The sequence below is a fragment of the Rana temporaria genome, chromosome 3 (genome assembly GCF_905171775.1).
Source record: "Rana temporaria chromosome 3, aRanTem1.1, whole genome shotgun sequence".
Lineage (NCBI taxonomy): Eukaryota > Metazoa > Chordata > Amphibia > Anura > Ranidae > Rana > Rana temporaria.
Genome location: NC_053491.1, coordinates 87,495,678 through 87,510,007, shown reverse-complemented (window position 1 = coordinate 87,510,007; position 14,330 = coordinate 87,495,678). Strand labels below are relative to the sequence as shown.

Here is a 14,330-nt window from a genome sequence, read left to right as displayed (position 1 = left end):
GGTACCTTTGCTCGGTGCAGTTTCCATCAATGCCCTGGGACAAGGATGAGGCTGCTGTGAGGAAATACTCGACCTTAACCACTTCAGCCCCAGACCATATTGCTGGTCAAAGACCAGAGCACTTTTTGCGATTCGGCACTGCGTCGCTTTTACTGACAATTGCGCGGTCGTGCGACGTGGCTCCCCAAAAGAATTGGTGTCCTTTTTTCTCCACAAATAGAGCTTTCTTTTGGTGGTATTTGATTACCTCTGCGGTTTTTATTTTTTGCGCTATAAACAAAAATAGAGCGACAATTTTGAAAAAAATTAATATGTTTTACTTTTTGCTATAATAAATATCCCCCAAAAATATATAAACAAATTTTTTTTTCCTCAGTTTAGGCCGATACGTATTCTTCTACATATTTTTCATTAAAAAAAAACGAAATAAGCGTTTATTGATTGGTTTGCACAAAAGTTATAGCGTTTACAAAATAGTGGGTATTTTTATGGCATTTTTATTAATATTTTTTTTTACTAGTAATCGCGGCGATCAGCAATTTTTTTCGGTACTGCGACATTATGGCGGACACTTCGGACACATTTTTGGGCCCATTGGCATTTTTATAGCGATCAGTGCTATAAAAATGCATTGGATTACTATAAAAATGCCACTGGCAGTGAAGGGGTTAACACTAGGGGGGGGGGGTTAAGTATGTTCCCTGGGTGTGTTCTAACTGAAGGGGGGGTGGCCTCACTAGGGGAAATGACCGATCTTCTGTTCATACATCTTCTGTGCCCCCGAACTTCCGGGCACGGGAGTTGGGGGAGCGTACGCGCCCCTAGTGGCCTGCGCGAGAGCCGACGTATAGCTACAGGCTCTCGCGCAGGGGAGCCGATCTGCCGCCATAAAATGACGGCGGCTGGTCGGCAAGTAGGTAAGGTGGACCTCTACTTTTAGAGATGACTGTACACCATGAACACTTGAACTGTAACTGCTCTCCAGTTAACTCCCGGGTCCCTGTGGCAATGTACACCTTCTTCCACATGTTTGCTGTGTCCCCCACATGACTTCTCGCAAACTGCATAAGGGACTTCTCATGACTTTCTTTTAACAATGGCTTTTTTCTTGCCACTCTTCCATAGAGGCCAGATTTATGGAGTGCACAACTAATAGTTGTCCTGTGGACAGATTCTTTCACATGAGCTGTGGATCTCTGCAGCTCCTCCAGAGTTACCATGGGCCTCTTGGCTGCTTCTCTGATTAATGCTCTCCTTGCCCGGCCTGTCAGTTTAGGTGGACGTCCATTTCTTGGTAGGCTTGCAGTTGTGCCATACTCTATCCATTTTCAGTGGATTGAACAGTGCTCTGTGAGATGTTCAAAGCTTGGGATATTTTTTTATAACCTGACCCAGCTTTAAACTTCTCCACAACTTTATCCCTGACATGTCTGAGGTGTTCCTTGGCCTTCATGATGCTGTTTGTGCACTAAGGATCTCTAACAAACTTATGAGGGCTTCACAGCTGTATTTATACTGAGATTCAATTACACACAGGTGGACACTATTTACTAATTAGGTGGCTTCTGAAGGCAATTGGTTCTACTAGATTTTAGTTAGGGGTATCAGAGTAAAGGGGGCTGAATACAAATGCACGCCACACTTTTCACATATTTATTTGTAAAAAGAAAAATTGAAAACCATTTATCATTTTCCTTCCACTTCACAATTATGCTCCACTTTGTGTCGGTTTATCACATAAAATCACAGTAAAATACATTTACATTTTTGGTTGTAACTGACAAAATGTGGAACATTTCAAGGGGTATGAATACTTTTTCAAGGCACTATAACTACTGTACCATCTATTGGATTGGCGTGTACAAATAGGCATTATAAACAGTTTTCCGGGCATATTTTATTCACCTTTAGGCTGCGATACCATTGTGATTTGACTTTCAGTGCGATTATATGGTGCTCGGATGCAACTTTGATTGGGCTTGTATATTCTATGGGGCAAAAATTGCACTGGAATCGCACCAAAGTAGTAGTAATACAGGAACTTTTTCAAAAATTGCTCCATGTTGAGCCACATTGATGTGAAGGAACACTATTGAAAACATTTAGGTAGATTCAGAAAGACAGAGATACGCTTAAACACACGCTTAATTGCTTAAACATACGCTTAAACATATCTAAGATAGGACGGCTTGCGCCGTCCTATCTTAGATTGCAATTTTTCCGATGGCCGCTAGGTGGCGCTTCCATTGCGGCCGGCTTAGATTATGTAAATTAGTTTGTACGCCGATTCACGAACGTACGCCCAGCCGCCGCAGTCGAATTACCTTGTTTCCGTAAGGCCTTAGGCGGCCTAAAGTTATTCCACCTATGAGGTGGAATAACAATGTTAAAGTATGGCCGCTGTTCCCGCCGCGAGGTTCGAATTTTTTACGTCGTTTGCGTAAGTCGTCCGCGAATCGGGAGTTACGTCCACGTCGAAATCAATAGGCCCATACGGCGTACTTAGCCGCAATACGCACTGGGAAATGTAGGGCCCCGGCGCATGCGCAGTAACAAAAAAACGTCAAAACCGTGAGGTCAAGCCTCATTACCATACAACACGCCCCCCTCCAACCCATTTGAATTAGGCGCCCTTACGCCCGCCGCGTTTACACTCCGCCGCCCTAAGTAAGGAGGTAAGTCCCTTGAGAATCATGGGCCAAATTCTCAAAAGAGATACGCAGACTTAACTGCTGTTCAGCCTGCGTATCTCTGTGCCTAACTTTGGAAACGATTCTCAAAAGGCTTTTTCCAAAGTTAGGCAGAAAATCTGACATGTGTAAGACACTTACACGGTCAGATTTTAGGATGCAGTACCGCATCCGCCACTGGGGGCATTTCTCATTGAAATCCAGCTTTGCGTATGCAAATGAGGACTTAAGTAGATTTTCAAAGCATTTCAGCACTTTGATTTCTGCCTAAGTTCCGAATTTGCCGGCGCAAAATTAGGGCTGGGTTTACAATGTGGAAAGTTAGCCAAACCTTGTAAAGGCCCATTTCAGCGACGGCATTTGGTATGCATTCCTGAGGGAGAACTCCACGGCAATTTTTAAATTCAAAACCGGCATGGGTTCCCCCCCAGGAGCATACCAGGCCCTTAGGTCTGGTATGGGTTGTAAGGAGACCCCCCCACGCCGAAAAATTGACGTAGGGGGTCCCCCTACAATCCATACCAGACCCGTATCCAAAGCACGCTACCCGGCCGGCCAGGAATGGGAGTGGGGACGAGCGAGCGTCCCCCCCCCTCCTGAGCCGTGCCAGGCCGCATGCCCTCAACATGGTGGGGTTGGGTGCTCTGGGAGAGGGGGGTGCACTGCGGGCCCCCCCACCCCAGAGCACCCTGTCCCCATGTTGATGAGGACAGGACCTCTTCCCGACAACCCTTGCCATTGGTTGTCGGGGTCTGCGGGTGGAGGCTTATCGGAATCTGGGAGTCCCCTCAAATAAGGGGGCCCCCAGATACCGGCCCCCCACCCTAAGTGAATGGATATGGGGTACATCGTACCCCTATCCATTCACCTGGAGGCAAAAAGTAAAATGTAGTAAACACACAACACAAGGCTTTTTAAAATATTTTATTATTCTGCTCCGGAGGCCCCCCCTGTCTTCGTTATTAGCTCTATTTCCAGGGGGGGCTTCTTCTTCCGCTCTCCGGGGGTCTTCTCCGCTCTCCGGGGGTCTTCTCCGCTCTCCGGGGGTCTTCTCCGCTCTCCGGGGGGGCTTCTCCGGACTCCGGGGGGCTTCTTCCATCTTCTCCCCTCTTCCGCTCTTGACTCGGCGAACCCCGGTTCTTCTGCAGCTCTCCGGTGCCTTCTTCTTCAGCGCTGGCTGCCTGCTATGTTTGTGTGTTAGCTCGATTTCAAACAGGCAGCCGGCGCGGTCTTCTGTGGCGTCAGGGTCTTCTGGTCTTCTGTTCTTCCGATGTTGCCTCGTCGCCTGTTGTCGCTGTAATGATGGAAGCGCGCCTTGCAGCCCATTTATATAGGCATCACCGTCCCATCATGCTCCGGTAGGTACCCACGTGGTGGGTGCCTACCCACGTGCACCCACCACGTGGGTACCTACCGGAGCATGATGGGACGGCGATGCCTATATAAATGGGATGCAAGGCGCGCTTCCATCATTACAGCGACAACAGGCGACGAGGCAACATCGGAAGAACAGAAGACCAGAAGACCCTGACGCCACAGAAGACCGCGCCGGCTGCCTGTTTGAAATCGAGCTAACACACAAACATAGCAGGCAGCCAGCGCTGAAGAAGAAGGCACCGGAGAGCTGCAGAAGAACCGGGGTTCGCCGAGTCAAGAGCGGAAGAGGGGAGAAGATGGAAGAAGCCCCCCCGGAGAGCGGAGAAGACCCCCGGAGAGCGGAGAAGACCCCCGGAGAGCGGAGAAGACCCCCGGAGAGCGGAAGAAGAAGCCCCCCCTGGAAATAGAGCTAATAACGAAGACAGGGGGGGCCTCCGGAGCAGAATAATAAAATATTTTAAAAAGCCTTGTGTTGTGTGTTTACTACATTTTACTTTTTGCCTCCAGGTGAATGGATAGGGGTACGATGTACCCCATATCCATTCACTTAGGGTGGGGGGCCGGTATCTGGGGGCCCCCTTATTTGAGGGGACTCCCAGATTCCGATAAGCCTCCACCCGCAGACCCCGACAACCAATGGCAAGGGTTGTCGGGAAGAGGTCCTGTCCTCATCAACATGGGGACAGGGTGCTCTGGGGTGGGGGGGCCCGCAGTGCGCCCCCCTGCCCCAGAGCACCCAACCCCCCCATGTTGAGGGCATGCGGCCTGGCACGGCTCAGGAGGGGGGGGGGACGCTCGCTCGTCCCCACTCCCATTCCTGGCCGGCCGGGTAGCGTGCTTTGGATACGGGTCTGGTATGGATTGTAGGGGGACCCCCTACGTCAATTTTTCGGCGTGGGGGGGTCTCCTTACAACCCATACCAGACCTAAGGGCCTGGTATGCTCCTGGGGGGGGAACCCATGCCGGTTTTTTCTTTGAAAATTGGCATGGAGTTCACCCTCAGGAATGCATGCTGAGCGACGCTGTCATTTTTTTTTATAATTATTTGTTTTCCCAGCGCGTCTTTTTTTTTCACCCGTCGCAACTTTAGTGTCCCGTCGAAATTCTCAAAGCCGACCGGCGTTAATTACGTTTGCGCGCTGCACGTCGGGAAAATGACGTCACACGCATGCGCAGTACGGCCGGCGCGGGAGCGCGCCTCATTTAAATTTTAAACGCCCCCAGGAGAGGAGGACCGCCTTACGACGGCGGCACTTAAGTTACACTGCGTGTAATTTCTACCTAAGTGCTTTGACGATCAGGTACTTAGGTAGAAATTTTAAGTCAGTGTAACTTAACTGCTGAAATTTAAGTTACGCACAGTTTTTGAGAATTTGGCCCCATGTACTTGCCTCTCTTACTTAAGGCGGCGTAACTTACACACGCTAGGCTACGCCGTCTTAAAATTGCACGGTCGTACTCAAGGCACATCTGAAATTGCACTAGTGGGAAAAAGGCCTTACATAGACTAAAGTCTGATTTTTATAAAGAAAACCTAAATGTCTTAAAGCCTAGAAATGTCTTTTTTTTTTTATAAGATTTTTTTTTTTTCCGCCTCACACCAGTGACCCATTGTCATATTACATAAGCAGCCTTTTCCCACAGATTTCTGTTAGTACAGATAAAGCACAAGGTGTATTTGTGTTTCAGCTCTGTACTCCCTGAATACGATAGGGACTTTATTGTACAGTGTGTTTACTTTGAGCCAAGTGCCATGGTGGACCTATTGTCAATGGAAACTGTAGCGTAAGTAACACGCCGCACCTGTGCCATGTCCCTGCAGAACAAAGAACACAAAGCCTGGGCAGGTTGGGCGATTCATGTCTTATTGAAATCTTTGCTTCAAGTCTACTTCTTTTCTTTAAAAATATCAAAAAGAAAAAAAAAATTTAAGTGAGGAACATAAAGAAACAAAGAGTAGTGAGTGTTCACTTAGCAAAGTAGGGGCAGATCCACGTACCTTCGCGCAATAATCCGCCGGGCGCAGCGTATCTAAGATACACTACGCCGCCGTAACTTTTTTTTTTTCGAATCCTCAAAGAATTTGCGCCGTAAGTTAGTGTATCTTTGGTGGCGTAATGGCGCGCCATTCAAATCTCTGTGATGGGGCGTGTTTTATGTAAATACGTCGTGACCCGACGTAAACAACGTTTTTTTTAACTGCGCATGCGCCGTCCGTGGGGGTATCCCAGTGCGCATGCTCGAAATTAACCCGGAACAAGCCAATGCTCGCGACGATGACGTCATTCTACGCAAATCCCTATTCGCGAACGACTTACGCAAACGACGTAAAAAAATTCAAAATGCGAGGCGGGAACGACGGCCATACTTAACATTGAGTACGCCTCATAACAGTAGCTTTAACTATACGCCGGAAAAAGCCGAACGCAAACGACGTAAAAAAAAATTCGCCGGCCGGACGTAGGTTTGTGGATCGCCGTAACTAGCTAATTTGCATACTTGACGCGGAATTCGACGGAAACGCTACCTAGCGGCCGCCGAAAAATTGTATCTAAGATCCGACGGCGTACTAAGACGTACGCCTGTCGGATCGATCCCGAGATGCCGTCGTATCTTGTTCTGTAGATACAAAACAAAGATACGACGCAGGAAATTTAAAATTACGCCGGCGTATCAATAGATTCGCCGGCGTAATTATTTTGTGGATCTGCCCGGTAATGTTCACTATGAAAAGCATACTACTGTATGTTCCCTTGAACAGTGATAGATAGTAAAAAATGCCAAAGGCCCCATACACACGAGAGGATTTATCCGCAGATACGGTCCAGCGGACCGTATCCGCGGATAAATCCTCTCGAGGATTTCAGAAGATTTCTATGCGATGGCGTGTACACACCATCGCATTGAAATCCGCGCTGAAATCCTCTGGCGATGACGTGTCGCGCCGTCGCCGCTATTATGACGCGGCGACGGGCGCGACGCTGTCATATAAGGAATTCCACGCATGCGTCAAATCATTACGACGCGTGCGGGGAATCCCTTTAGACGGATGGATCCGGTAAGTCTGTACAGACGAGCGGATCCATCCTTTGGGATGGACTTCAGCAGATGGATTTGTTGAGCATGTCAGCAAATATCCATCTGCTGGAAATCCATCCCAGGGGAGATATATCCGCGGATAAAGATCCGCAGGAGTGTACACAACATAGGATCTATCCGCTGAAACCCATTTGATGGGATTTATCTGCGGATAGATTCTATGGTGTGTACGGGGCCAAAGGCTAAGTCCACCTTTTAGAAAATAATAAAAAATAAATACCTGTACAGTGATGGCCAAAAATATGCGCACACCTGTATGAAAATTGTTGCAATTACAAATATTTAGGCATTCTCATGTTTATTTCTTTTGTTTGTATTGGTATGACACAAAAAAGTGGAGAAACAAAAAGCCAAATCTGACACATTCCACGCAAAACTCCAAAAATAGACTGGACAAAACTATTGGCACCCTCAATTTAATATTTGGTGGCACACCCTTGAAAAAAATAACTAAAATCAATTGCTTCCTGTAATCATCAATGAGTTTCCTAAGCTTTGTACACACGATCGGATTTTCCAATGGGAATTGTTTGATCCGACCGTTGGTATGCTCCATCGGACAATTGTTGTCAGATTTTCAGGCAACAAATGTGGGATAGCAGGATTTAAAATTTTCAGACAACAAATGTGTCTTGTTGGATTTTCCAATCGTGTGTACACAAGTCCATCGGACAAAAATCCAATGCTCTGAAGCCATGCTAACTATGAGGCCCCATACACACGAGAGGATTTATCCGCGGATACGGTCCAGCGGACCGTATCCGCGGATAAATCCTCTCGAGGATTTGCGCGGATTTCCATGCGATGGAGTGTACTCACCATCGAATCGAAATCCGCGCTGAAATCCTCTGGCGATGACGTGTCGCGCCTTCGCCGCGATTATGACGCGGCGACGTGCGCGAACGCTGTCATATAAGGAATTCCACGCATGCGTCGAATCATTACGACGCATGCGGGGGATCCCTTCGGACGGATGGATCCGGTGAGTCTGTACAGACCAGCGGATCCATCCGTTGGGATGGATTCCAGCGGATAGATTTGATAGCATGTCTTCAAATTTGTATCCGCTGGAAATCCATCCCAGGGGATAAATATCTGCGGAAACAGATCCGCTGGAGTGTACACACCATAGGATCTATCCGCTGAAACCCATTCGCTGGGATTTTTCAGCGGATGGATTCTATCGTGTGTATGGGGCCTAACACAACATTAGCAGAAGTTGCCCAAAGGGTGGCGCTAAAGAGCTGAAAAAACACATAGGGCTAGATTCAGGTAGCCCGCCGTAAGTTTGTGCGGGCGTAGCGTATGTTATTTACGCTACACCGCCGCAATTTAGAGCGGCAAGTGCAGTATTCACAAAGCACTTGCTCCGTAAGTTGCGGCAGCGTAGCGTAAATCTGCCAGCGTAAGCGCGCCGAATTCAAATTGTCAAGAGGTGGGCGTGTTTTATGCAAATAAAACATGACCTCACGTAAATGACGGCACATGCGCCGTCCGTGAAAGTATCCCAGTGCGCATGCTCCAAATTACGCCGCAAATTGTCAATGCTATCGACGTGAACGTAACTTAGGCTAAGCCCTGTTCGCGAACGACTTACGCAAACGACGCAAAATTTGACGCTGTCCCGACGTCCATACTTAACATTGGCTATGCCTCATATAGCAGGAGCAACGTTACGCCGGAAAAAGCCTTACGCAAACGGCGTAAAAAAATCCGCCGGGCGCACGTACGTTTCTGAATCGGCGTATCTACCTAATTTGCATATTCTACGCGTAAATCTCCGGAAGCGCCACCTAGCGCCCAGCGTAAATATGCAACTAAGATACGACGGCGTAAGAGACTTACGCCAGTCGGATCTTAGCCTAATTTCGGCGTATCTTGCTTTCTGAATACAGAAAGAAGATGCGCCGGCGCAGCTTTGAATTTACGCGGCGTATCAATAGATACGCCAACGTAAATTCTTTATGAATCTAACCCATAGTTTTGTTTTTGTAGGCCGACAATTCTTTGCCGTTTGTATGCAATACAAGTTCACGGACAACGCCCTTCGGACAAAAGTTCTATGCTTTGTCCGATGGAAATCCGAGAGTGCGTATGAGGCTTTACACTTTTACTGGAATTTTGGACCACTCTTTTTTTCACCAAACGCTCCGGGTCTCTCAGATTGGAAGGGTTCCTTTTCCCAACTGCTGGTTTGAGATCTCTCTACGGGTGCCCTATGAGATTTAGATCTAGACTGGTCAGTACTCTCTTGGTGCTGTATATTTGCAGGGAATTTTTATTTTTCTTCTATAGGAGCCTGCAAAGCATTGCAACTGCAATCAGTGGATTGTGAGTGCAATGCCATCTCCTCGCCTGTACCAAGGTATGGGCTTTCAGTTGGAGAACTAGAGGAGGTATCAATGGATGGCAGATCTCTGTGAATGAATGCCGCAGCTGTGCGGGGCTCCATGCAAAAGTGAGAAACCCCCGCACACTGTCATTGGGGGTGGGGATCCCATCTGCAATCATATTATATGCTACCCCCAAAGTACATTTGTAACATGCAACATGGTGAAAAAGGTAGAGTTAGGGCCAGATTCTTAGAGGAGATACGACGGCGTATCTCCAGATACGCCGTCGTATCTCTGCATCCGGCCGGTCGTATCTATGCGCCTGATTCTTAGAATCAGTTACGCATAGATATCTGTTAGATCTGACAGGCGTAAGTCTCTTACGCCGTCGGATCGTAACTGCATTTTTAAGCTGACCGCTAGGGGCATGTATGCTGATTTACGCGGCAAAATATGTAAATCAGCAAGATACGCGAATTCCCGAATGTACGCGCGACCGACGCAGTAAATTTACGCAGTTTACGTTAGGCTTTTCCCAGCGTACAGTTGCCCCTGCTGTATGGTGGCATAAGTGCGGTGTACCAATGTTAAGTATGGCCGTCGTTCCCGCGACAACATTTTAAAATTTTGCGTCGTTTGCGTAACTCGTGCGTGAATGGGACTGGACGTAATTTACGTCCACGTCAAAACCAATATGTCCTTGTGGTGTATTAGGAGCAATGCACACTGGGAGATTTCCACGGACGGCGCATGCGCCGTTCGTGAAAAACGTCAATCACGTCGGTCACAGAAGATTAACATAAAACACGCCCCCCTGTCCCACATTTGAATTAGGCGTGCTTACGTCGGCCGATTTACGCTACGCCGCCGCAACTTACGGAGCAAGTGCTTTGAGAATACAGCACTTCCCTGTCTAAGTTGCGGCGGTGTAACGTAAATTAGATACGTTACGTCGCCGAAAACATACGCGCTCCTACCAGAATCTGGCCCTTAGTATTTAACCGGTATTCACTTTTATTAGCAGTCACACTCGAGGAAAATTTAAAAATAAAATTAAAAATCACAGGGACATTTTTCTAAAGGTTAACTCCACATTTAATAGTTTGTTTTATGTACCAGCGCCCCCCCTCCCCCCCAGCCTTAATCCATCACTCCTCTTGCAGATTTTGGGGGTGTTTCTCCCAGCCGACTCCCGTGAATGAGAAAACTACGACTCCTGTCTGCCACCATAGCAGGGGGACTTGTAGTTTTAAATAGAAGACAAGTGCAATAAAATTAATCACACTCTTAGGCCGGGTTCACACTGGTCTGACAAACGCTCCGACATTGGGAGCTCATGTCGCCAGACGTGTGAAAAAGCAATGTTTCCCGATGAGAGCGTCTTAACTGGTCCTACACAAGTCGCTCCGACTTTGAAAATGCTCCCTGTACTACTTTGGTCCTACTTCAGCCCATTGAATATCATTGAAGTCAGATCAAAGTAGGATCCTTGTCCAAACTTTCCGACTTTTGACATCCAACATGGTGATTGCAGCAGCAGTAAAAGGAATTTATTACACTCTGGGATTGTTTTGATTGGTCAAAGGACAAGTCAGACTATCACAAAGTCGGATCAAAGTAGTATGCTGTTCATGAAAGTCGGATGGATGTAGGACCAATGTAGGATAAATGTCGCAGAGCAAAGTAGGATGAAAGTCAGATGAGTGTCGTGTTATATCAGTGTGAACCCAGCCTGAAAGGAGTTAAAATTATGTCTGCAATAGAATAGTGTAATGATTCTGTTAAAAAACTAGTAAATACCTATTAGATTCCTTCATCTATATCACCTCCGGCATTCTAGTTTCTGTTCTCTCATTCACTTCCTGGTTTGCGGCGCTTGTTCATGTAAGAACTACATTTTCCAGTATGCATTGCGACACGCCCAGTAATTCACACCTCCTTGAAGTCTCTAACACGCAGAGAGCGTCCTGACGCACAAATGTAGTTCCCAGGAGGGGGCCAGCACGTTACTGACCACCGCAGTAAAGCCTCCCATCATGGTGGTGAGTAACAATCAGACACGCAGGAAGTGAACAGAGAAGAAATAGAGCAACTTCTGAGTAAAAACGAACAATGAGGAAGTGAAAAGAGGAATGTCTGCAGGTAAAGGATGCTTATTATGAAAAAAAAAATTCCTTTACAACCCCTTTAGGGAGCATTTTCAAAGTTGGACCAACATGTGTCGGACCAGTTAAGACGGCTCTCATAGGGAAACATTGATTTTCACACGTCATGCGACATGAGCTCGCAATATCAGAGCATTTGTTGGACCAGTGTGAACCCAGCCTCAATCCATTGACACAGAACATTTTCTTTAATTAACTACCTGAGCTCCAGAAGGTTTTACCGCCTTCATGACCAGGCCATTTTTTGCTATTGAGCACTGCAACACTTTTCATGTTAATTGCAGGATCATGCTGTATCCAAATGAAATTTATATATTTTTCTCTCACAAATAGAGCTTTCTTTTAGTTGTATTTGATCATCACTGCGTTTTTATTACATAAACAAAAAAAAAGATCTTCTGCTATAAAAACATATCCAATAAATAAATAAAATGTTGTCTTTGGTTAAAAAAGTTCCCAATATGTGCATATTAATTTGTTTGCGTTTGAGTTATAGCGTCTACAAACTATAGTATAGATACTGGAATATTTTTTTTTTTTATTACATTTTATACACATATATATATATACCCTCCATATCCTTTCAAAGACAAATATACAAAACATTAAAAAATAAATCACATAAACACAAATGGATCCATCCTATAGCACACTCCTCTCAAAAGGCCACATTTTTCTAATTTCTCGGCAAAGATGCAAAAATGTAAAAATATTTCACCCTCTCACATAAAAATTTGTGTACCCTACCGTGAGAAAACCTATCCCCTTACCCTTAATCTATTTACCCATACCTAATTGTGTATTAGTGAATGATTCCCCCAGTTCCTTCCTATAATATTAAATACTCTTAACCAATTCTTTATTGTATAAGTGAGTCTGTGACCTTCCCCCACCCTTTTTATTTATTTATGAAGAGGAGAGAGTCTTGTCTCTCTACCGCCATTACCAATTACCCTGCAAGTCGTGCATTTTCTCCTGTGTCCAAAAAAAAAGGGGGGGGGGAGAGGAACAGGAGACAGGCCACTAAGTACCACCCTCACTCCCCATACAACTCACATGAGCCAGGGATTGTTTGACTTCCAACCCACTCTTCCAGGTGCTGACAAATCTAATTTCTGAGTCATTTTGCAAGTATATTACTTCTTCCATAAGCCTGGTTTTGTCTACCTCCCTAAGCCAATCCTTTATCATCTGTATCTTCTTTGACTTCCATTGTTCCAGGATTAATGCCATTGCTGTATTCAATAGGAATGGGGTCATTGCCAGGGGGGGCAGGGTGGAAATCTCCCCCCGGGCTGGTGACACTATGCACAGCCACCGACCGCCACTACCAAATGCTGTTTTTGCAGAGCAGGAATATGCCTGCTGGAGCCCTGTTAACACAGGTCACAGCCGCTGCTCACCTCCCACTGTGCAGCCGTGCCTGTGTCAGCTCCGAGGTAGATGGCTGCAGAGCTGAGCTATGTCTCGTCTCACACATAGCTCAGCCTCAGCGCACACCAGCGCTGACATCCCCTTCTCTCTCTGCACAGACACCTGGAGAGATAGAGCTCATATGCTCCTCCTCCTTCTGAGTCTGCCCTTCCCACACTCCCCCGGCATGTGTGGGCACTGGACAGGAAGTTTGAACCCAAAAAGCATCAGACAGCCTGCCTGCGCCTCAGCCTCAATCCTGGTAAGCTCACCCTCTCTAGTCTCTCCTGCCTCCCAGTGTATAAAAAGGGGTGCTCTGTGGACTTTGTTAAAGGGGAGGGGGGCAGGCTTTGGTGAGCAGAGACCCTCTTTACACAATAGTCCACAGCATGCACCCTTAAATCAAGTTTCCCAGAACACCCCTTACATCAGATCTGATGTATATGGGGTCTGTGCGGGCTCTGATGTAAGGGGAGGCTCTGTGCGGACTCTGATGTAAGGGGAGGCTCTGTGCGGACTCTGATGTAAGGGGAGGCTCTGTGCGGACTCTGATGTAAGGGGAGGCTCTGTGCGGACTCTGATGTAAGGGGAGGCTCTGTGCGGACTCTGATGTAAGGGGGGCCTCTGTGCGGACTCTGATGAGAGGGGGGCCTCTGTGCGGATTCTGATGTACGGGGAGGCTCTGTGCGGACTCTGATGTAAGGGGGGGCCTCTGTGCGGATTCTTATGATCATGAAAAATCTTAGACTGTTTTCCTCAATCCATCACTTTTCCACGCTCTATGGGCCACTTGACTGTACTTGCCCCCCAGGCCTAAGGCTGACAGCCCTCCCCTGGTCATTGCTGCTCTATATTTCTTCCTTGAGGCTTCCTTCACATGGAATAAGTATTGCCAAGCTCAATTTCACTCCCACCGATCATCTTGATTAAATCTAATATTTCCACCCATGGGTGCCACCATATATGAGCTTGGGTTCAAACCTCCCCGCATTCCCTCCAACATAGAGGCGATATCGGGGTTCATTTTGTGCAATTTTAATAGGACATAATACCATTTAGTTAAACAACCCCACACCATAATCCCCCCTCCACCAAATGATTTGGACCAGTGCACAAACAAGGTCAATAAAGACATGGATAAGTGAGTTTGGGGTGGAGGAACTTGACTGGCCTGCACAGAGTCCTGACCTCAACCCGATAGAGCACCTTTGAGATGAATTAGAGCAGAGACTGCGAGCCACGTCTTTAGTGC

General features: G+C 47.0%; 1 protein-coding gene across 1 annotated transcript in view; it reads left to right on the top strand.

The window, feature by feature from the left end:
• The window catches only part of LOC120931438 (very long-chain acyl-CoA synthetase-like), a 92,622-nt gene that overhangs the window by 62,718 nt on the left and 15,574 nt on the right, over window positions 1-14,330 (top strand). The window lies entirely within an intron of this gene.